At 44.7% G+C, this 25,261-nt stretch overlaps 1 protein-coding gene across 20 annotated transcripts in view; it reads right to left on the reverse strand.

Annotated features, from left to right (window-relative positions):
• phldb1b (pleckstrin homology-like domain, family B, member 1b) overlaps positions 1-25,261 on the reverse strand; it is a 375,430-nt gene that overhangs the window by 292,230 nt on the left and 57,939 nt on the right. Inside the window, exon 1 of one of the 20 annotated variants that reach the window (XM_072593434.1) lies at positions 20,425-20,456. The exons of the other annotated variants lie outside the window; for them this stretch is intronic. The gene's annotated coding sequence lies outside the window, so the exon portion shown is untranslated. Of the gene's footprint in view, positions 1-20,424; positions 20,457-25,261 lie in introns of those variants that run through there. 20 annotated transcript variants of the gene reach the window in all.

A 25,261-nucleotide genomic window follows, 5' to 3' on the forward strand; every position in this document is an offset into this window, starting at 1 on the left:
GTCACATAGATGGGTTAACTCCAGGGAAGAAAAGAGAGGTAGGCAGCTAGTGCAGGAGTCTTTTGTGGATGTACCCATTTCAAACAAGTACGCTGTTTTGAAAAATGTAGGGGGTGATGGATTCTCAGGGGAACGTAGCACAAACAGCCAAGTTGCTGGTATTCAGACCTGCTCTAATGCAACAAGGCATACGTCGGGTTCCAAGAGATCAACTGTGTTAGGGGATTCTCTAGTCTGAGGTACAGACAGACGTTTCTGTGGCCAGCAGCGAAAAAGCAGAATGGTGTGTTGCTTCCCTGGTGCCAGGATCAAGGATGTCTCAGAGAGGGTGCAAAGTGTTCTCACGGGGGAGAGGGGCAGCAAGAGGTTACCCTCCTCATTCCTGAAGAAGGGCTTATGCCCGAAACGTCGATTCTCCTTCTCTTTTGATGCTGCCTGACCAGCTGCGCTTTTCCAGCAACACATTTTTAAGCTCTGATCCCCAGCAAGAGGTCATTGTCCACATTGGAACCAGCGACATAGGAAGGGAAAAGGTTGAGATTCTGAAGGGAGATTATACAGAGTTAGACAGGAATTTAAAAAGGAGGTCCTCAAGGGTAGTAATATCTGGATTACTCCCAGTGCTATGAGCTAGGTGAGGGCAGGAATAGGAGGATAGAGCAGATGAATGCATGGCTGAGGAGCTGGTGTATGGGAGATGGATTCACATTTTTGTATCATTGGAATCTCTTTTGTGGCAGAGGTGACCTGTACAAAAAAGACAGATTGCACCTAAATTGGAAGGGGACCAATATACTGGCAGGGAGATTTGCTAGAGCTGCTCAGGAGGATTTAAACGAGTAAGGTGGGCGGGTGGGACCCAGGGAGATAGTGAGGAAAGAGATCGATCTGAGACAGGTACAGCTGAGAACAGAAGTGAGTCAAACAGTCAGGGCAGGCAGGGACAAGGTAGGACTAATAAATTAAACTGCATTTATTTCAATGCAAGGGGCCTAACAGGGAAGGCAGATGAACTCAGGGCATGGTTAGGAACATGGGACTGGGATATCATAGCAATTACAGAAACATGGCTCAGGGATGGGCAGGACTGGCAGCTTAATGTTCCAGGATACAAATGCTACAGGAAGGATAGAAAGGGAGGCAAGAGAGGAGGGGGAGTGGTGTTTTTGATAAGGGATAGCATTACAGCTGTGCTGAGGGAGGATATTCCCAGAAATACATCCAGGGAAGTTATTTGGGTGGAACTGAGAAATAAGAAAGGGATGATCACCTTATTGGGATTGTATTATAAACCCCCCTAATAGTCAAAGAGAAATTGAGAAACAAACTTGTAAGGAGATCTCAGCTATCTGTAAGAATAATAGGGTAGTTATGGTAGGGGATTTTAACTTTCCAAACATACACTGGGACTGCCATAGTGTTAAGGGTTTAAATGGAGAGGAATTTGTTAAGCGTGTACAAGACAATTTTCTGATTCAGTATGTGGATGTACCTACTAGAGAAGGTGCAAAACTTGAGCTACTCTTGGGAAATAAGGCAGGGCAGGTGACTGAGGTGTCAGTGGGGGAGCACTTTGGGGCCAGTGACCATAATTCTATTAGATTTAAAATAGTGATGGAAAGGATAGACCAGATCTAAAAGTTGAAGTTCTAAATTGGAGAAAGGCCAATTTTGACAATATTAGGCAAGAACCTCCCCACTCCTTTCCACCTTCCACAAAGACCGTTCCCTCCGCGACTACCTGGTTAGGTCCACACCCCCAAACAACCCACCCTCCAATCCTGGCACTTTCCCCTGCCACCGCAGGAACTGTAAAACCTGCGCCCACACCTCCTCCCTCACCTCTATCCAAGGCCCTAAAGGAGCCTTCCACATCCATCAAAGTTTCACCTGCACATCCACTAATATCATTTATTGTATCCGTTACTCCTGATGTGGTCTCCTCTACATTGGGGAGACTGAGCGCCTCCTAGCAGAGCGCTTTAGGGAACATCTCCGGGACACCCGCACCAATCAACCACACCGCCCCATGGCCCAACATTTCAACTCCCCCTCCCACTCTGCCGAGGACATGGACGTCCTGGGCCTCCTTCACCGCCGCTCCCTCACCACCAGACGCCTGGAGGAAGAACGCCTCATCTTCCGCCTCGGAACACTTCAACCCCAGGGCATCAATGTGGACTTCAACAGTTTCCTCATTTCCCCTTCCCCCACCTCACCCTAGTTCCAAACTTCCAGCTCAGCACTGTCCCCATGACTTGTCCGGACTTGTCCTACCTGCCTATCTTCTTTTCCACCTATCCACTCCACCTTCTCCTCCCTGACCTATCACCTTCATCCCCTCCCCCACTCACCCATTGTACTCTATGCTACTTTCTCCCCACCCCCACCCTCCTCTAGCTTATCTCTCCATGCTTCAGGCTCAATGCCTTTATTCCTGATGAAGGGCTTTTGCCCGAAACGTCGATTTCGAAGCTACTTGGATGCTGCCTGAATTGCTGTGCTCTTCCAGCACCACTAATCCAGAATCTGGTTTCCATCATCTGCAGTCATTGTTTTTACCTTGTTGAAGAACTTTCGAAAGTTGATTAGGGGCAGATGTTTGCAGATAAAATGGGAAGCCTTCAGAAATGAGGTAACGAGAATCCAGAGAAAGTATATTCCTCTCAGGGTGAAAGGAAAGGCTGGTAGGTATAGGGAATGGTGGATGACTAAAGAAATTGAGGGTTTGGTTAAGAAAAAGAAGGAAGCACATGTAAGGTATAGACAGGATAGATCGAGTGAATCCTCAGAAGAGTGAAAAGGCAGAAGGAGTATCCTTAAGAGGGAAATCAGGAGGGCAAAAAGGGGATATGAGATAGCTTTGGCAAATAGAATTAAGGAGAATCCAAAGGGTTTTTACAAATATATTAAGGACAAAAGCTGCAGAAAATGGGGGAGATACTAAACGAGTATTTTGCATCAGTATTTACTGTGGAAAAGGATATGTCTGTAGGGAAATAGATGGTGACTCCTTGCAAAATGTCTATATTACAGAGGAGGAGATGCTGGATGTTTTGAAACACATAAAGGTGGATAAAACCCCAGGACCTGATCAGGTGTACCCTAGAACACTGTGGGAAGCTAGAGAAGTGACTGCTGGGCCTCTTGCTGAGATATTTGTATCATCGATAGTCATAGGTGAGGTGTTAGAAGACTGGAGGTTAGCTAATGTGGTGCCGGTGTTTAGAAGGGTGGTAAAGACAAGCCAGACAACTATAGATCAGTGAGCCTGACCTCAGTGATGGGCAAACTGTTGGAGGGAATCCTGAGGGACAGGATGTACATGTATTTGGAAAGGCAAGGACTGATTCGGGACAGTCAACATGGCTTTGTGCGTGGGTAATCATGTCTCACAAACTTGATTGAGTTTTTTGAAGAAGTCGCAAAGAGGATTGATGAGGGCAGAGTGATAGATGTGATCTATATGGACTTCAGTAAGGTGTTCGATAAGGTTCCCCATGGGAGTCTGATTAGCAAGGTTAGGAATACAGGGAAAACTAGACGTTTGGATACAGAACTGGCTCAAAGGTAGAAGACAGAGGGTGGTGGTGGAGGGTTGTTTTTCAGACTGGAGGCCTGTGACCAGTGGAGTGCCACAAGGATTGGTGCTGGGTCCTCTACATTTTGTCATTTACATAAATCATTTGGATGTAAGCATAAGAGGTACAGTTAGTAATTGGTACATTTGCAGATGACACCAAAATTGGAGGTGTAGTGGACAGCGAAGAGGGTTACCTCAGATCACAACAGGATCTTGACCAGATGGGCTAAGAAGTGGCCAATGGAGTTTAATTCAGATAAATGCGAGGTGCTGCATTTTGGTAAAAAAAATCCTAGCAGGACTTATACACTTAACGGTAAGGTCCTAGGGAGTATTGCTGAACAAAGAGACCTTGGAGTGTAGGTTCGTAGCTCCTTGAAAGTGGAGTCACAGGTAGATAGGATAGTGAAGAAGGTGTTTGGTATGCTCTCTCTTATTGGTAAGAGTATTGAGTACAGGAGTTGGGAGGTCATGTTGCAGCTGTACAGGACATTGGTTAGGCCACTGTTGGAATATTGCGTGCAATTCTGGTCTCCTTCCTATTGGAAAGATGTTGTGAAACTTGAAAGAGTTCAGAAAAGATTTACAAGGACGTTGCCAGGGTTGGAGGATTTGAACTAAAGGGAGAGGCTAAACAGGTTGGGGTTGTTTTCCCTGGAGCATCAGAGGCTGAGGGGTGACCTTATAGAGGTTCACAAAATTATAAGAGGTGTGGATAGGCTAAATAGACAAAGTCTTTTCCCTGGGGTTGGAGAGTCCAGAACTAGAGGGCATAGGTTTAGGGTGAGAGGGGAAAGATATAAAAGAGGCCTATGGGACAACTTTTTCACACAGAGGGTGGTACGGGTATGGAATGAGCTGCCAAAGGAACTGATGGAGGCTGGTACAATTGCAACATTTAAGAGGTATTTGGATAGGTATATGAATAGGAAGGGTTTGGAGGGATATGGACCAGGTGCTGGCAGGTGGGACTAGATTGAGTTGGGATGTCTGGTCGGCATGGACAAGTTAGACCGAAGGGTCTGTTTCCATGTTGTACATCTCTACGACTCTCTGACTCTAGGACAAGTGATGCGCACTAGAATAATTATTATCATAGATCATAGAATCCCTTCAGTGTGGAAACAGACCATTTGACCCAACAATCCACACTGATCCTCCAAAAAATAACCAACCCAGACCCACTCTCCTACCCTATTGCTCTACATTTCCTCTGACTAATGTACCTAGCCTACACATTCCTGAACACTATGGGTCAATTTAGCTTGGCCAATTCACCTAACCTGCACATCTGTGGATTGTGGGAAGAAACCAGACTACCCAGAAGAAACCCTCACAGAAACGGGGACGATGTGAGGCAGTGGCCTAGTGGTATCATCACTGGACTGCTGACCTAGATAATGCTCTGGGGACCTGGGTCTGAATCCTACCACAGTAGATGGTGGATTAGAATCCAACAAAAATCTGGAATTAAGAGTCAAATGATGACAATGAATCTATTGTCGGGAAAAACCTGTCTGATCCACTAATGTCCTTTAAGGTAGGAAACTGCCATCCTTACCTGGTCTGGGCCTACATGTGACTCCAGACCCACAGCGATGTGGATGACTCTTAACTACCCTCTGGGCAATAAATGCTGAGCCAATGATGCTCTTATCACATGAATAAATAACAAAAAAGTAAATTGCTCCTCTTCTTAGAAAATTTGAGAGTTCCAATGGGTGCCTTGGATGGAAGGTGGGATTATTTACGAAGGATCACTTGCAGGAAGTTAGAAAAGGGATTTCTTTATTGATCTGATTGGAAAGGGGGTTATTTTAAGACTCACTCACAGTTAATTGTGAGCATTGGTGACTCAACATCTTGAATACTGTGTGCAGTTTTGTTCTTATTTTAGAAATGCTCTTGAAGTGTTTGCTGACTATTGAAAGGAATATAGTTGCCTCATGAATAAGCTGATTCCAAGAAACTGTGATGCCATCAGGTAGGGAACTGCCTGCATCTGTTTCAAAATTCCCCTCGAAATAAACAGGCATCAGGTTTGTCAACCGTCAATTAATAATTGTGAAAGGGCATATGGTTTTGAAGGACAAATTAAAATAATCACAGTCATTACTGGATGGGTGCATTAACATCATTTGAAAGCAAAACTAAACATGTTGGTAATACACCAGAGAGCTCAGGCTGGTTAAAATGATTGACAAAAACTGCTCACAAAAGAAACATTCACAACTATTTCCTTTGTGAAGTTTCCCTTGTCCCACATCATTTAGGATGGAAAGCACCTTTCAACTCAAAAACTAACATTATGACAAAGTAAAAATAAGATACTTTTGCTGCAACATCTACCACCTCCATGAGTTCAGTTGGCCCAAAGGATTTCCCCACATTCTCTCACACTCAATTCAGAAGCTCTGACATTGTAAACCTCGTGCCATCTCACAATAGAGGCAGCAGCTGGAAAAGCAATACACACAGCTTTGATTCCTTTAAAAATAAAATAAATTAATCTCCAGGCAGGCAACAGGCTGGGTCTGTTTAGTTGTCAAGGCAACGACAATCAGTCCTTCTACACTGATTGAGTGAAACCTCACTAAAATAGAAAAAAATAATTTACGCGGACAGGTCTTTCCTGACCTCAGGGCATCTCAAACGCTGTGAAATGATGAGGTCCTCTTTCAAAAGTCAGTTCACCATTGGCAGGCAGGGAAGGTGCACAGCAAGATCCCACAAACAGCAAGGGCCAGTGACATAAACCTGATGAAGGGCTTATGCCCAAAATGTTGACTCTCCTGCTTCTCAGATGACTGGCTGTGCCTTTCCTGCCCTTTTCGACAGGAAGCTCCTCACCAAGTACAGCAGATGTTAAATACTGGATTAGTGGTGCTGGTAGAGCACAGCAGTTCAGGCAGCATCCAACGAGCAGCGAAATCAACGTTTCGGGCAAAAGTCCTTTATCAGGAATAAAGGCAGTGAGCCTGAAGCATGGAGAGATAAGCTAGAGGAGGGTGGGGGTGGGGAGAGAGTAGCATAGAGTACAATGGGTGACTGGGGGAGGAGATGAAGGTGATAGGTCAAGGAGGAGAGGGTGGAGTGGATAGGTGGAAAAGGAGATAGGCAGGTAGGACAAGTCCGGACAAGTCATGGGGACAGTTACTGAGCTGGAAGTTTGAAACTAGGATATTAACGCGAGTGGGTGGAATTTTAGCATTTACTGAGAAAGGAATGGAGTAGCAAAGTAGGGCAATGATTCCACAAGGCACGAATGAGACCGCACCTGGAACATGACATCCTGTTTCTCTCCCTTGCTTGAGGAGGGATGACAGGCCGCCTACTTGCGGAACGTTTCAGAGAACATCTCTGGGACACTCGGACCAACCAACCCAACCACCCCGTGGCTCAACACTTCAACTCCCCCTCCCACTCCACCAAGGACATGCAGGTCCTTGGACTCCTCCATCGCCAGACCATAGCAACACGACGGCTGGAGGAAGAGCGCCTCATCTTCCGCCTAGGAACCCTCCAACCACAAGGGATGAACTCAGATTTCTCCAGTTTCCTCATTTCCCCTCCCCCCACCTTGTCTCAGTCAAATCCCTCGAACTCAGCACCGCCTTCCTAACCTGCAATCTTCTTCCTGACCTCTCTGCCCCCACCCCCACTCTGGCCTATCACCCTCACCTTGACCTCCTTCCACCTATCGCATTTCCAGTGCCCCTCCCCCAAGTCCCTCCTCCCTACCTTTTATATTAGCCTGCTGGACACACTTTCCTCATTCCTGAAGAAGGGCTTGTGCCCGAAACATCGATTCTCCTGCTCCTTGGATGCAGTCTGACCTGCTTTTCCAGCAACACATTTTCAGCTCTGATCTCCAGCATCTGCAGTCCTCACTTTCTCCTTGAGGAGGGATGTGACTGCATTGTAGGAAGTTCAAAAAGAATGTTGACTTAATTAATTCCAAAGATGAGGGACTTGACCTATGAGGAGGAATTGAGCAGTTTAGCTCTATACTCGCTAGAGTTTAGAAGAATGATTCAATTGAGGTATGCTAGGTGGTAAAAGGGATTGACAAAGTAGATGTGAAATTGATGTTTCCCCGTGTGGAGCAATCTGGGATGAGAGGTCACAGCATTAGACTAAGGAGTGGTAGTTTTAAAACTGAAAGGATCACGAATGTGTGGAATTCCCTCCCACAGAGTGCGGTGGATTCTGGGACACTGAATAAATTTAAGGAGAAGATAGATAGGGTTACGGGGACCAGAGAGGAAAGTGGAGTTGGGGCTAAGATGAGATCAGCCAGGATTGTATGAAAGAACACAGCAGGCTTGAGGGACTGAATGGTCTACTCCTGCTCCGAGTTCTTATGTTTTAGTTCAATGATAATCATCAGTCGGGATCACTGCACCTCTTCCAATGGAGACATAGCACTTTTAACTATGAGACAGCACTACGCTGAACAAATGCAGTGTTAAAAGCAAGTTTTTATAAACAAGGTGTTAAACTGATGTTTTGACTGAGATTTTCGCTGCCTTCTCAAACACAAAAAAAGCCCTCGAGACTGTTCCGCAGCAGAACACAGGAAGTTTTCCTGATGGCTTGAACAATACCTTGTGCGAAACGGGTGATTTGGGGACATTATTACTTTGCAATTTGTTACAATGTCTGGATTGGTTGCTGGGTTTCCTTACATTACAGCAGCTACACTTCAAAAGAACTAGGCTTGTCACAACACGCTCTGGAACATCCTGAGGTCATGAAAGACCTTCTATAAATAAGTGCAAGTCTTTCTTTCCAACAGCAAAGTTTTACCCTTTCCTCAGTAAGGTTGCCACAATGAAATATTTGTCTTAATAATTATGCTTTAATGGAGAGTAATTATACTGAATGGAGCAGTGTTTCGAAGCTAATTAACTCAATTCATCCCTATCAGTTCAAGAAATCACCCAAGATGGGCCTTGAGCCAGTAAGATAGGAATGAGTCCACCATTACACAGCCACTGTGGGCACCTTGGTTACTCCTGGGTGAGATAACTCAGGTTTAAGACCCACACGCTGTCGAGGTGCAGTGTAATGTGTTTGAACATTTAAAATATGTAGAAGCTTGAAGCTTCTCTGAAACGCAGAGAACTGCATTGCAAGGTTATAAAGTAATCACTCTACAGCACCTTCCTACAGGCAGGTAATATTTCAACATCATTTCCCCATTCTATCCCCTATATCCCTTCCTCTCATTAGGCCCTCGAAATCTATCAAGCTGTCTTGGACATATTCAATGGCTGAACTCCCACAGCCCTACGGAATACAGAATTCCAAAGATTCACTGTATTCTGAGTGAAGAAATTCCAACTCAATGGCTTGCCTCTGTTGTGTTATGGCACAGATACTAAACCCAACAACTTTGTACTTTGAAAACTGTTACATGATAAAAATGGTACACATGTCATCTTCAGTAACCCTCCCTCTACTGGAGTCAATACTGTCACTTGACCATGTGTATGCAATGCACAATAACTTCAGTAGGCATAGAATGCTGACCTTGTGTCTACGTCTGTGCTATTGTAGGCTTATGGCTGGTTAGTGTTGCAAATATATATCAAGATATCTGACTCAAAAAGAACCAGACTCTTTATTGTACATGGTAAAAACAATGACTGCAGATGCTGAAAACCAAATACTGGATTAGTGGTGCTGGAAGAGCACAGCAGTTCAGGCAGCATCCAACGAGCAGCGAAATCATTGTACATGTTCCATTGGCTAATACAATCATAACTGCAACACCCTTAATTGTAAGATTCATTCCCCTGCTTCTAGATCCACCCAATCCTGGTTACTCTGGTAACACTTTGATTTTAAAATTCTCACCTTTGCTTTCTAACTGCATTGTGACTGTCTCCCTCTCTATCCCTGTAAACCTTTTTCCAGCCCCAGAACCCTCCTAGATCTCTGCACTCCTCTAAGCCTGGCTTCTTGTGCTTCCCCAATTTCAATCACTCCACCATCGATGACCAAGCCTACAGCTGCCTGGGCCATAAGGTCTGGATCTTCACACCACCTCTTCCCCTCTCTCCTACTTTATGGACCTCCTTAAAGCCTCCATCTGTGATCAAGCCGTTGGTCACCCATCCTGGTATCTCCTTACGTGGCTTAGTATCTCATCAATTTTGATAACCCTCCAGTGAAGTATGAAGGGAGATTTTATCACAGAAGCTAGGAGCAGGAGTAGGCCATTTGGCCTACCATTGAGTATGATCATGACTGATCATCAAGTTCAATATCCCATTCCCCCTCCCCCCATCTCCCTTGATCCCTTTAGCCACAAGAGCTAACTCCTTCTTGAAAACACATAATGTTTTGTCCTCAACTGCATTCTGTAGTAGTGAATCCCACTGGCTCACCACTCTCTGGGTGAAGATATTTCTCCAGATCTTAGTCCTAAAAGGTTTACCCTTTATCCTTAAACTTTGAACCCTGGTTCTTCCCCCCACCATTTGGAACATCCCTCCTGGACCTAACCTGTCCAGTCCTGTTAGAATCTTATAGGTTTCTGAAATCCCCTCATTTTCTTCCAAACTCCATTGAATACAATCCTACCCGACTGAATCTCTCCTCATACATCAGTCCTACCACCACAGGACAGCACTCCCTCTGCAGCAGGAACGTCCTTCTTCAGATAAGAAGATCCTACCGCATTAGAGGTGCTAATTCAATTCACATTGTTACTGTTGTTGCTCAAGGCAACTCTGAGAAAACTTGTGACACAGTGGTCAGTGTATCCCTACTCTGGACTGGGAGATCTGGGTTCAAGTCTGCCTACCCCACTCCAGAAGGTGCTTAATTACGTCTCCATACAGGTTGATTAGAACAATAGGTAAAATAAATAACATTTCTAACGTTTGTACAGAGAGCCAGGGCTGACTCATGTAGCTTGCTCCAATGCAGTGGAGGAAGGTCCACGTGCAATAGAGCCTTAGCCTTCAGGAGCCCATCAACAGGCCGCTGCTGTGCTGAGAAGACACACGCACCTCATGGCTTCCAAAAGGGACAAAGCCAGAAGTCACATGACACCAGGATATATTTCTGGAAGAAGTGAGGACTGCAGATCCTGGAGAGTCAGAGTTGAAAAGTATGGCGCTGGAAAAGCACAGCAGGTCAGGCAGCATCTGAGGAGCAGGAGAGTCGGGTTTTTGAGCATAAGCCCTTCATCAGGAATGTGGGGGTGGTGGGAGGGTGGGGAGTGGAGGGGTGGAAGGGCCTGAGAGATAAATAGGAGTATGGGGGTGGAGGTGCAGTAGCTAGGAAGGTGATAGGTTGATGCAGGAAGATCACTGCATCTTTTGCCTTGGGACCCTCCAACTACATGGCATCAATGTCAACTTCACCAGTTTCCTCATCTCCCCTCTCACCACCTCATCCTAGATCCAACCCTCCAACTCGGCACCGCCCCTTTGAACTGTCCGACCTGTCCATCTTCTTTCCCACCTATCCGCTCCACCCTCCTCTCTGACCTATCGCCTTCCCATCCCCCTTCCCCCCACACATTCCTGATGAAGGGTGTACGCCTGAAATGTCAACTTTCCTGCTCCTCAGATGCTGCCTGACCTGCTGTGCTTTTCCAACGCCGTACGTTTCGACCAGGTTATTGTCCACCAGTTTGATTTGAAATCGCACAAGCTTGTCCAACATTGTCACCTCCACATCAATCCTGAAGGGGCAGGTCATGACCCTGAGGGATTCGGGGAGTTGCCAGCCGCCATTCTGTGCTGGCAAGCTCTGAAGCATTCCTGATGAAGGGCTTTTGCCCTAAACGTCGATGTTACTGCTCCTCAGATGCTGCCTGAACTGCTGTGTTTTTCCAGCACCACTCTAATCTAGACTCTGGTTTCCAGCATCTGCAGTCATTGTTTTTACCTAAGCTCTGAAGCAGCATGACGCGATTGTGGAGCTCTGACCAGGTAATAACAGTCACACTCCCTCACTAACAGGCCCCGACTCAGCTCCTGTCTCTCACCTGGGGGTTGGGGGAGGGGGGGGGGGGTGGGGAGCTGATCAACAACAACTGTCAAACCTCGGGCCTACATACATGGAAGACGTTTGGGAAGAACCTGACTTGGAGATGCCGGTGTTGGACTGGGGTGTATAAAGTTAAAAATCACACAACACCAGGTTATAGTCCAACAGGTTTATTTGGAAGCACTAGCTTTCGGAGCGCTGCTCCTTCATCGAGTGGGTGCGGAGCAGGATCATAAGTCACAGAATTTATAGCAAAAGATGACAGTGTAATGCAACAATGCATTGAACAAACCTAGATTGCTGTTAAGTCTTTCATCTTTTAGAATGGGTTGCAGGTTTCAGTTCATTCATATGCAAATCCCAGAACTTCTTCTAAGTCACATTCTCGAGATAACTTAAGGAAAAGATGACATCTCAGTTCAGACAGTACATGAAAGTGTGAGGTTAGAGTCTATCTGTATCCCAATCTTGAGTCAGACTGGTTCTATTTCCAAAGTGGAATTTACAAAATATTACATGGATTGACGTCTTGCACCACTGCTACCTGGTGAAGGAGCAGCACTCCGAAAGCTCGTGCTTCCAAATAAACCTGTTGGACTATAACCTGGTGTTGTGTGATTTTTAACAAGAACCTGATTGGTCCCAGTGTCGACAATAACCCCCTTTTAAAAAACGCAGCTTGGTATATCCAGGTGAGCTGCGGGCCCTCCCTCCTTTCGGTTCTGGGGTTGGGAGATCCTTAACGATAGAGAGCAAAGTGGCGGAAGAAGTGTACGAGCAGGCTGAAGTGGAAAAGGTGAAAGATGAGGCAGAGGTCCGGGTCAACAACCGCTGACGATGCAGTACTGTGCAGGCTTTGTGGAGTCTTTACATGGCAAATGGACTCTGATGCTATTTCTACATTTTATGAAGATCATCCATTTTGGAGGCACCTCAGATGCTGGTCATGAGAAGGTATGATTTGGAGATGCCGGTGTTGGACTGGGGTGCACAAAGTTAAAATTCACACAACACCAGGTTATAGTCCAACAGTTTAATTGGAAGCACTAGCTTTTGGAGCGACGTTCCTTCGTTAGGTGAAGGAGCACCTGATGAAGGAGTGTCACTCCGAAAGCTAGTGTGCTTCCAATTAAACCTGTTGGACTATAACCTGGTATTATGTGATTTTTTTTAACCATGAGACGATATTGAACATTGGTCTGTTGTACTGTGCCTTTGTGTGTAGTAGTTGTGGAACAAAACACAAAACTCATTTGTAAAAAACAAAACTCAGCCCAGCCATCAAAGATACCTCATTGGAAAATGAAGAAATGTGATGACATATGTTTCAGGGAACATGATTGTAACTGAACACCTGTGTGGGGGGAAACAAATGACCAAATACTTACCGTGCCCATAGTTGGAAACTGAAAGTGAGAAGCTCTCAGCTATTTCAGAAACACTAGAAAATAAAACTCTATTACACACTGAAATCGAGAGTGTTATCTCCAATACACTAGACATCAGCTGGTGTACTGTGTAGAGCTGTGGGTGTCATATTGTAGGAAAGATGGAAACACATTGGAGAGAGTGCAAAAGCAATTAACAAGAATGGTTCCAGGGAAGAGATAGGCTGAAAAAATTTGGGACTGTTCTCCTTGAGAACAGATATTTTAAAAATTTGCTCATGGGATGAGGGTCTCACTGGCTCAGCCAGCATTCAATGTTCATCCCAGTGGGTAGTTAAGAGTCAACTGTATTGCTGAAGGTCTGGAGTCACATGCAGGCCAGACCAAGTAAGGAAAGCAATTTCCTTCCCTGAAGGACATTAGTGATCCTGAATCATTGTCATAACAAGGCTCTTAAGTCCAGATATTTATTAAATTCAAAGTCCACCCTCTGCCACACCAGAACTCCAGGTTAACAGGCCCATGACAACGCCACTAGGCCATTGCCTGGCCTCTGAGAGAGGTTCCCAAAATCATGAAGGGGCTGGGCAGTGTCAATAGGGAGAAACTGTTCCCACTTGTAAAAAAGGATTAAAAATGAGAAGGCACAGATTGCAAATTATTTGGAAAAGGAGAAAATGTGATATCAGAAAAAAAAACCTTTTCATACAGCGAGTAGTTTGGGACTGGATGCAGTGCCTGGACATATGATGGAGGGAGGGTCAAGTGAGACATTCAACAGGCATTAGATGATGAGCTAGTGCACAGGGGCATGGGGATAAAGCAAGAGGTTGGAAGGGGAAATGATGCTCATTTGAAAAGCAGGTACAGACACAATGGCCCGAATGGACATCTTTGGCACTGAATCACGTCGATAGTGCAGTGAAATATCTCCAAGGCTAGATACAGACCAACTGGATACAAAGATAGTAAATAGCTTACATTGATCAGCTCCAGCAGCTTTTGTTTATTTGCTGCGAGATTGAGGGGCTCCAGGGTTCAAGACCCATTCCTTCACTAGAGGGGCCGGACAGTCAGCAGGTAGGAAGGTGAGATCTGCGCACAGTTTAAGGCTAGTGAATATCTGAGCAATATATTACACAGGACCCACCAATGTTTCAATGTGGTGGATAAGCACTCACGAAAAATACTTCAGGCCAAAACAAAGTGTGACCATTACATATAAAAAACAAAGAACTGTGGACACAAAATGAGAGACTCAGCAGGTCAGGCAGCAACTGTGGAGGGAAAGCAGAGTTAACATTTCAGGTCCTTCTTTAGAACTGACAAGTTCAGAACTGAAGAGTTCTGAAGAAGGGTCACTGAACCTGAAACATAATTCTGCTTTCTCTCCACAGATGCTGCCTGACTCCTGCTGAGTTTTTCCAGTTATTTCTGAGTTTGTTTCTCATTTCCAGCACCCGCAGTTTTTTGGTTTTTAGTGAAGAGCCGTGGAAGCTGGAAATGTATTGTGCGACAATGGAATGATTGATATTCCATCAGGAATAACTCGCCTGTGAAACAATACAGGGGCAGGCTGTGGAAATCTGATACTCCAACTTACAAACTGCTCTGCGACCAAATGATGAAGAAAACTTCACATCAATCAGGACAGGTCTCACCTGGAGGATAATGATTTAAATGTGGGGAAAACCATGATCTTGGCTGTCTGATCCAAATCTCAAATTCAACATACTAGATTCATTTGCTAAATTCCAGATGCTGGATCCAAGTTGTTACATTCTAGGTGCTGGTTTCTAGGCACTAGATTCTCAATATTAGATTCTAGATGCTAGATTCTAGGAGTTGGATTTTAGGTGCTAAATTTTCAGTGCTAGATTCAGAGGTTACACAAAAAAAATGCACCTACAGAACACGAGTCTCAGAGACAGTCTGCCCACCCAGCTCCAGTGCATGCGTAACAGGCAGTGAGAACTCAGCAGACTCTCTGGCACATATCCGTCAGGTTCAGATACCCTCAGGCAAGTGCCCAGTCTGTGGAGGCTCTCCTCAATCTCCAACACCGAGTCCACCTCAAGGGAATAAGTGTAACTTACACCGAGAGTGGATTCACTCGACAAAGCTGTGCAGATCATTGAAGAGGGGGACTGCATCAGTCGGGTAACTTCTTCCTGAGGGTGCGATGTTCTTCATTGACTCTCCCTGGGCGGGATGAGGTTGACTCGCTCTCACTGCGGAGTGGGGATGGGGAAGTGGGGGAATCTGCTGTGGCTGAATTGTCCAATCCTGCAGGCGGTGACTCTGCCCTGGGGTTAGTCGGGGGAGGTGGGGAGGTGTGAGGGGGCAGGAGGGTGGGACACGCTCAGATTCCTGTACAGTCCGGCTGCTGATTGCGCTGGGTCTCCACGTGCTCCAGTCAGTGACGCTCAGAGCAGTTGGCGTCTTTGTAGATGCCTCTTCTCCAGTTTGTGCATTGTGGGACAGGCAATTCCCTTGTGTTGATGAGGATATTGCAATTGTTCAAGGAGAACTTTCAGGGCGTCTTGTCACATTTCCTCTACTACTGCTCACCCCCGCCCAAGTGATTGCTCACCATCGCAGAGCTTGGAGTACAGGTCGCTCTGCTATAACGTGGGTTTCGTTAACGCAAATTCGCTGTAACGCGGTTGACGAATTGTTTCTATAGTGCAAACTTTAAAATGTGTATTGGCTGTAACGCGATTATACTGTTTAAGCGCTATTTCTAAAACGTGATTTTTCTATAATGTGGGGTTGCATAAGATGGCAACCATCGCATTATCGAAGAACTACCCATAGAGCACTTGTTTAAGGAGTCTTGCTTGTGTCAGCAAGTGGATAATGTGACCTGTCCACCATAGCTGGTCATGTGTGACCAGTATCTCAATACTGGGGTTATTGATCTGGAAGTGCAGTCTCACACTGGCAAACCTATTCTGCCAGGTGATTCGCAGGATTTTGTGAAGGCAGCACTGGTAATATCTCTCCAGGGATTTGAGGCGTCTGCTGTACACGTTCTATGTTTCTGATACATACAGGAAGATGGGGACCACAGTTGTCCTGTACACCATATGATTGGTGCTGGGTTTGAGGTCTCAGACTTCAAACATTGTGTTCCTCAGGCATCAAAAGGCTGTGTTAGAGTCAATGTTGGATTCCATCATCAATGTCTACTCACATTGAGAGGAGACTCCCAAGGTTTTGGGAAATGGTCTACATTCTCCAGGGGTTCTCTATGGATTTTGACGTTGGGGAAACTCAAAGGTGTCAGTGGGTTTGGGAGCTGGCAGAGATCGTGAAAGAGAGGGGGAACAGAAGGCATGCAATGATTTGAATGTAAGGATGAGAATGTTGATAATCATAGTGTGAGACTTGGAGGGGGGGATACTTCCTGCAAATCTCTCATTCAACCACGTTAATGAAGAGTAAGAAATGAATTATTCATTTTCTGACATGCAGGAGAGTGATTCAGTCAGGTGGATGCTCTTTTACTGTCAAACATGGAGTTGGCTGGTAACCAGCTGAGTAAGGGCAGACATTTCTGAGCTTATTGTTCTGAGGGGATTTTGGGGGACACTTTTATGAACAAATCTGCATTTCTGCATCAGGTATTCTGACGATCCTAAAGTGTAACACAATAGGGAAATTACTTCTGAATGTGTTACTATCCTGGACCAGATCGCTACATTTATGTTACAATCTGGCCGAAGATCGGTCACTCCTATTTTTAAAGGATGCAAAAGGTCAGATTCAAGGGACTCAAAAAGAGAATAAAACCACGATAAACTTTACAATGTTAGAACAGTGAACAATATGGAGAGGCTGAATAGGCTCGAGCTTTTTTCCAGAGGTTGAGGTGAGACTTTACAGACGTTATTGAGTTTTGAGAAGATTTGTAGCTCAGGTTGAGGTTCTGGATGTAGGTTTGCTCGCTGAGCTGTAAGGTTCATCTTCAGACATTTCGTTACCATACTAGGTAACATCTTCAGTGAGCCTCCAGACAAAGCATTGCTGATGATTCCTGTTTTCTATTAATATGTTTGGGTTTCTTTGGGTTGGTGATATCATAGAGTCATACAGGCGTACAGCATGGAAACAGACACTTCGGTCCAACCTGTCCACACCGACCAGATATCCCAACACAATCCAGTCCCACCTGCCAACACCAGGCCCATATCCCTCCAAACTCTTCCTATTCATATACCCATCCAAATGCCCCTTAGATGTTGCAATTGTACCAGCCTCCACCACTTCCTCCAGCAGCTCATTCCATACACGTACCACCCTCTGTGTGAAAACGTTGGTCCATAGGTCTCTTTTGTATCTTTCCCCTCTCACTCCAAACCTATGCCCTCTAGTTCTGGAATCCCCGACCACAAGGAAAAGACTTTGCCTATTTATCCTATCCATGCCCCTCATAATTTTGTAAACCTCTATGAGGTCACCCCTCAGCCTCCAAAGCTCCAGGGAAAACAGCCCCAGCCTGTTCAGCCTCTCCCTTTAGTTCAAATCCTCCAACCCTGGCAACATCCTTGTAAATTCTGAACTCTTTCAAGTTTCACAACATCTTTCCAATATGAAGGAGACCAGAATTGCACACAATATCCCAACAATGGCCTAACCAATGTCCTGTATAGCCGCAACATGGCCTCCCAACTCCTGTAGTCAATACTCTGACCAATAAAGGAAAGTATACCAAACACCTTCTTCACTATCCTATCTACCTGCGACTCCACTTTCAAGGAGCTATGAACCTGCACTCCAAGGTCTCTTTGTTCAGCAACCCTCCCTAGGACCTTACCATTAAGTGTATAAGTCCTGTTAAGAGTTGCTTTCCCAAAATGCAGCATCTTGCATTTATCTGAATTAAACTCCATCTGCCACTTCTCAGCCCATTGGCCCATCTGGTCAAGATCCTGTTGTAAACTGAGGTAACCCTCTTCGCTGTCCACTCCACCTCCAATTTTGGTGTCATCTGCAAACTTACTATCAGTACCTCTTATGCTCGCATCCAAATCATTCATGTAAATGACAAAACACAGAGGACCCAGCACCGATCCTTTTGGCACTCCCCTGGTCATAGGCCTCCAGTCTGAAAAACAACCCTCCACCACCATTCTCTGTCTTCTACTTTTGAGCCAGTTCTGTATCCAAATGATGAGTTCTCCCTGTATTCCATGAGATCTAACCTTGCTAATCAGTCTCCCATGGGGAACCTTGTCAAATTCCTTACTGAAGTCCCATTTCCTGTGGTGATGTCATTTCCTGTTCTTTTACTCAGGGGGTGGTAAATCAGGTCCAAGTCAATGTGTTTATTGATAGAGTTCCGTTTGGAATGCCATGCTTCTAGGAATTCTCGTGCGTATCTCTGTTTGGTTTTTCCTAGGATGGATGTGTTGTCCCAGTCAAAGTGGTGTCCTTCCTCATCTGTATGTAAGGATACTAGTAAGAGAGGGTCATGTCGTTTTGTGGCTAGTTGATGTTCACGTATCCTGGTGGCTAGTTTTCTGCCTGTTTGTCCAATGTAGTGTTTGTTACAGTTCTTGCACGGTATTTTGTAAATGACATTAGTTTTGCTCATTATCTGTATAGGGTCTTTCAAGTTCATTAGCTGCTGGTTTAGTGTGTTGGTGGGTTTGTGGGCTACCATGATGCCAAGGAGTCTGAGTAGACTGGCAGTCATTTCCGAGATGTCTTTGATGTAGGGGAGAGTGGCTCGGGTTTCTGGACGTGTTTTGTCTCCTTGTTTGGGTTTGTTGCTGAGAAATCGATGGACTGTGTTCATTGGGTACCCATTCTTTTTGAATACACGGTGTAGGTGTACCCAATGAACACAGTCTGCCGATTTCTCAGCAGTAAACACAAAGACGCAGACAAAACACGACCTTCAACATCTTATCTGCGCTGACACCAATTGTTACAGTTAACCTGAGAATGTAACTTGTAAAAAAAAGTTTTGTGATTTACAAATGAAAGAAGTGAAACTATGATGGTCATTCTTACAGATGAGAGACTTAACAAACAATCAAGCTATTTTTCAATGTATAATTTCAGTTTCATCACACTGTAAATTTTTACTATAAATTCTGTGCCTTACAATTGTGTCCTCCACACTCACCTGATGAAGGAGCAGCGCTCCGAAAGCTAGTGCTTCCAATTAAACCTATTGGTCTATAACCTGGTGTTGCGTGATTTTTAACTTTGTCAGGCAGAAGATACTGAGCTTTAACACATGCACCAACAGGTTCAGGAACAGCTTCTTCCCTGCCGTTATAAAACTGCTGAACGGACTCTCTAATTTCTAATAATGTTGATTTTCCTTTGTACACCTCCTGTCCAGCTGTAATCCTGTATTCCTTGCTCTGCCTAAGCACCCTCTAATCTATATGTCCTTGTTTGCTTTGATCTGCCCTGTATTGCTTGCAAAACAAAGCTTTTCATTGTACCCAGCTACATGTGACAATAATAAATCAAATCAAGTCAAACAATACATGTAAAACTTGTTTCTAAGATCCAAAGTTAACATGTGGCAAACAAAGGTAACAGATTACGATCAAACACTCCAAAAATACGTATCAAATATCAAATGTGATCAAGACAGATCTCATGTATTTCTCAGTTAAGACCTCCAGACATTAATTATACTCAACATCAGGGCAAAAGTGAGGACTGCAGATACTGGTGTTCAGAGTCAAGATTAGAGTGGTGCTGGAAAAGCACAGCAGGTCAGGCAGCATCCGAAGAGCAGGAAAATTGACGTTTTGGGCAAAAGCCCTTCATCAGGAACGAAAGCCCTTCATCCTGATGAAGGGCTTTTACCCAAAATGTCAATTTTCCTGCTCCTCAGATGTTGCCTGACCTGCTGTGCTTTTCCAGCACCACTCTAATCTATACTCAACATCATCCTATCGCATTTTAATATCACAAGGGATCACAATTTTTCACTTTTTCTGATTTGTCCTTGAAGCTCCTTGAAGCTCCTTCTCAAGAATTACACAGTCATGTTATCTCGAGAATGTGACTGAAAAGAATTTCTGGGATTTACATATTAATGAACCAAAACCTGCAACCATTTTCAAAAAGATGAAAGGCTTAACAACAATCTAGGTTAATTCAATATATCATTTCAGTTGCATGACACTGAAATCTTTTGTTACAAACTCTGGTCCTGCAACACAGCTACCTGATGAAGGAGCAGCACTCCAAAAGCTAGTGCTTCCAAATAAACCAGTTGGTCTATAACCTGGTGTTGCATCATTTTTAACTCCATCACAGACTGTATCAAGACTGCTCCTGCTCTGGTCGATGACCCTCCTTTTCTGGAGCTAAGCTCCCCCTTGACTCAGAGTGTAGGCGAAATAAAACTCACTCACAAGCATAGTTCCAGCTCTTCCCCAGCAGCTCCCTTCACCCAGCTGATCCTACCTCTGCATATTTCACAAAATTCCCACTCTCGCTCAGGGTGGATCAAGCCTGGGAGCTCTTCAGCTTCCGCGCCCTCAATTCAGAAAACAAGGAGAGACGGATAAGAAAAATACTGAGAAGTATAATCAGGGAGAGCCAAGAGGTCTTTCTCACAGAGAAGGGATGAAAAGGACAATGTGGGCAAGGAGGAGATCATGTGAAACATTGTGTAAGATAAAGAGTGAGAGAGAGAGAGAATATTATAAGGTTCAATCACTTTCGAAAGTTAGTAAACAACCAGATACAAAGGAAATATGTTCCAGCCAGTTAAAGGAAGCAAAAGAGGAAATAAACAAGTCTCTGAGTATTATTTCCCAATCCTTTCCCCTGTGGTTTCAGACCAGGAAAAGGACAGCAGATTTCCATCCCTGAAGGATGTGAGTAAATCAGATGGTTTTTTCCTCTGACAATCAGGGATGGCTTCACGGTCACCTTTAGACTCTTATTTCCAGATGATTATTTAATTCAAATTCCACTATCTGCCATGGTGGGACTTGGACCCAGGGTCATCTGAATTAATAAACTAGCGATAATACCATTAGGCCATCACCTAACCCCACAGTCCCTGCGGATGAGTGAAGAGAACCTGGTGACTGACAAGCGACTGGGTTTTCTGATGACGTCACAAAGAAGGGAACTCAGGAGAGTGGTTTGAAATGGTCTCCATGGATTTTCACCACGCTGGTGACAGACTGCACAGAAAAGGGAAAAGCCTGTGAGATTTCAAAGCAAGTGGCAAATTGGATCCAAAATTAACTCCATAGCAAGAGCAGAGGGTAATGTTTGACATGTGTTTTCATGATTTGAAGGCTGTTTACAATGATCATTATAAAGATCCTTCATTTGCATGGTATACATCAACTTAAACCAAGGGCCTTATAAAAGGCTGTGTGTGGGGGGAGGAAGTCGGAGATTGCAGGAAGAAACTGGTCAAGAGGGCATTAAGTGGCAAATAGAACTCAATCCAGAGAAGTATGGAATAACGCATTTTGGAAAGGCAAACAAGGCAATTGTTATACAATAAATGCTGGAATACTGAGGAGTTCAGAGGAACAGAAGGAGTTTGGAATGTCTACCCAAAGATCCTTGCAGATAGCAGGATAAGTATGGTTCAGGAAGCAGAAGAGATACTTCCACTTATCAATGGATATAACAGCAGGGAGGTTAGGCTTGACCAATATAAAACACCAGAAAACCCAGTTAGAAAGCAGGGTGCAAATTGACAGATAGAGTTCAATGTGGATAAATGCAAGGTATTGTATTTTGGTACAACAAACAGGGGTAGGACTTATACACTTAATGGTAGGGCCTTTGGGTAGTGTTGTAGAACTGAGGGACCGAGGGGTTCAGGTACATCATTCGTTGAAGTTTGCGTCACGTATAGACGGGGTGGTTAGAATGGCGTTTGGCCCACTTGCCTTGATTGCTCAGTCCTTTGAGTCTAGGATTTGGGACGTCATGTTGAGGTCGTACAGGACATTGGTGAGGCCTCTTCTGGAGCATTGCGTCCACTTCTACTTGCCCAGTTACAGGGCGGATATTATCAGGCTGGAGAGGGTTCAGAAGAGATTTGCCAATATGTTGCCAAGTATGCAAGGTTTGAGGTATAACGAGAAAGGCTGGATAGGCTGGGACTTCTTTCACTGGAGTGTAGAGGTTGAGAGGTGGCCTGATAGAAGCTTATAACATATTAAGGGAGATAGATAAAGTTAATGGTAGGTGTCTTTTCCCTAGGATAGAAGATTTCAAGACTACGGGCCACATTTTCAAGGTGAGAGGAGAGAAATTTATAAAAGATACAAGGGGCAAATTGTTTTACACAGAGGGCAGTTCGCGTGTGGGATGAACTTCCTGAGGAAGTAGTGGATGGGGGTGCAATTACAACATTTAAAAGATATTTGAATAAGTTTACAAAGGGGAAAGGTTTGGAGGTATATGAGACAGGAGCAGGCAGCTGGGACTGGTTTAGTTTGGGATTATGTTCAGCACGGACTGGTTGGACTGAAGGGTCTGTTTCCATGGTGTATGACTCTATGACTCTATGACAAAGCAGCCCACGTCCACAACCTTCAACATTTACTCCCTACACAACTGACAGACACTTGCAATGTTATGTACTCATCCAAGATGCACTGCAACAACTCACCAAGGCTCCTCCAACAACTCCTTCCAAACACATGACCACTACCATCTAGAAGGGCAAGAACAGCAGAGACATGACAACACCATCATCTGCAAATTCTCCTTGAAATCATATAGTTAGAAATATATCACCATTCCTTCACTAAGAGCAGGTCAAAATTCTGAAAGTCACTCTCTAACAGTACTGTGGTGGGACTGGCAATACCTGCTATCCAGGCAACAATACCTGCAGGCCAGAAATGAAAGGGAAACTGTGTACAGTTCTGGTCACCGTATTACAGGAAGGATGTGACTGCACTCTAGAGGCTGTAGAAGAGATTTTCAGGAATGTTCCTAGGAATCAGAGGAGACCCAGATTGATAATGAAAGTGTCTAAAATTATGAGGGTCCCAGGTTAGGTTGGATGAGAGTGTGTTACTTTTGCCCATGTGGTAATTTGGACAGTGTTGGAATATCTGGAATATCCTGATGAAGGGCTTTTGCCCGAAATGTTGATTTTGCTGCTCGTTGGATGCTGCCTGAACTGCTGTGCTCTTCCAGCACCACTAATCCAGTATCTGGATTTCTTGGCTGGTGAAGAATCTCTCCAGCTCCTGCCATCTGCTTTTCCTGTGAGCCAGAAGGATTTGCAAGTTGATAATCCACTTGCTTTGGCCGCTTCATGAACATTCCTTGGCCATCAAGTCCTGAAGTGGGACTCCAATCCAGAATTTCTGGCTCAGAGACAGGGACACTACCCCCTGCATCCCAACCAGATCCCTTCAGATAGAATGGATGAGGACCAGGTGAAGAAGGCAACTCACCTTCTCAAGGGCAACTAGGGACAGGCAATAAATGCTGGCCCAGCCAGCGATGCCCATATCCCACGATTGAATTAAAAAGTCATTAGTAGAGAGGTTTATAACCCAGAAGCATAAATTAGTGAAAGGGTTTAGATGGAGTTGGGGGAGGAGTGGAGATTTGGAACTGACTACCTAATTTACCAGAGACAAAACCTTGATTGCATTTAAAAATATGGAGACATGCTTCAAACTGCAGTAACTAAAGGACTCGGATCAAGAGGCAGAAAGTGGAAATAAGCCATTTTGATTTGGTTTGATTTATTATTGTCAAATGTACTGAGATACAGTGAAAAGTATTGTTTTGCGTGCTAACCAAATAAATTTTACCTTACCTAAGTACAGCAGGGTAACAGAATACAATACAGTACTGCACATCACGTTACAGCTACAGAGAAGGTGTGGGTCAGTGAAAGGGTAGTGCATCTGCAGAGAAAGCTTTAGCCTCGGGCTGTGGCGCAGCGGTAGTGTCCTTACCTGTGGCCCAGGTCTCAGAGATATACCATAACACGCCTGAGCAGACCAATTAAAAATACCGAGAAAGCTTTCGCCTCATTGCTACAGAATATTTAAACTGAAGCTGCTTTTGCTTATTTTCCAACCCTGTACCACAGCCTCTTTCGGTCTCAGCCTCACAAACCTTCCTTTATCAGCTCAGTGAGTCAAGTGATATTTTCTACTGCCATTTACTCCTGTGTATCACCAGCTTGCCTCTTTGTAATAAAGTCCCTCTTGTTTCTTCGGGCATCGAGTGTTTCTGCTCACAGCCTCTTTTGTTCATTGATTTTTCAAAAGAATTTCCACTCATCAGTTAGCGATGAATAAAAACACTTTCTCATTCCATCGGCAAGTGTCAGCACGAGTGAAGATATCTCTGTGGTCCTTCTTCTACTGGTTAAGTACTCCGGTGAACTTCAGTTCAAAAACGAACACAGCAGTGTGAGGATTTGAATTTATTTAAAATGTTTGGAAATAAGATTAGATTTCCTACAGAGTGGAAACAGGCCCTTTGGCCCAACCAGACCCTCTGAAGAGTAACCCACCCAAACAGGCACCCAAGGCTAGAATCAAACCTGGGACCCAGGTGCTGTGAGGCAGCAGTGCTAACCATTGAGCCACCACGTCACCCCTGAAGGCTGCTGTCATTAAATTCACTATGAAGCTGTCATATTGGCAATAAGATAATGGCTTATTCATGTCCTTTCCTGGCAAATGGAGCCCACGGTTATACAAATGCAATTGATTCCCAGTAAATCTTTGCAGTAGCAAAGAATAACTGAAACCACAAGGCTGCTAGGAGATCAAAATCCAAACTCAATTCCTGACAGCACTGAGGTAGGCACGGCACCTCATAGCCAGCAGTAGTTTAAGGATTCAGCTCACCACAACCTTCTCCAACAGCGTTTAGGGTGAATGATAAATGCCAGCCCAGCCAGCGAGACCTACATCCATAAACAATTAAACTTAAGGTGCATTCTCCTTCCCAGGTCGCCTGGGGTTAGGGAGTGTGTTCTGTTGTGGTCACAAATGTATTAATGATTGGATCAATGCTACCCAACTCCCCTTTCGATGGTACAACAACAACTTCCATTTCTATAGTACCTTTCAATATGTAATCAAACATCACAAAGTGCTTCCTGGGAACAATCACTAAGTAATACTTGACCCAGTCACAGAAGGAGATGCTGCTAGGGGATTTGGTCACAGCAGCCAGTTTTACACAACCTCTTAAAAGAAGGAAGGTGAATCAGAGACGTATGGGACAGAGTTCTGAAGCTTAAAAACCTGAGGCACTTAAATGTATGGACACCAAAGGT

This window comes from Chiloscyllium punctatum, chromosome 23 (genome assembly GCF_047496795.1).
Source record: "Chiloscyllium punctatum isolate Juve2018m chromosome 23, sChiPun1.3, whole genome shotgun sequence".
Lineage (NCBI taxonomy): Eukaryota > Metazoa > Chordata > Chondrichthyes > Orectolobiformes > Hemiscylliidae > Chiloscyllium > Chiloscyllium punctatum.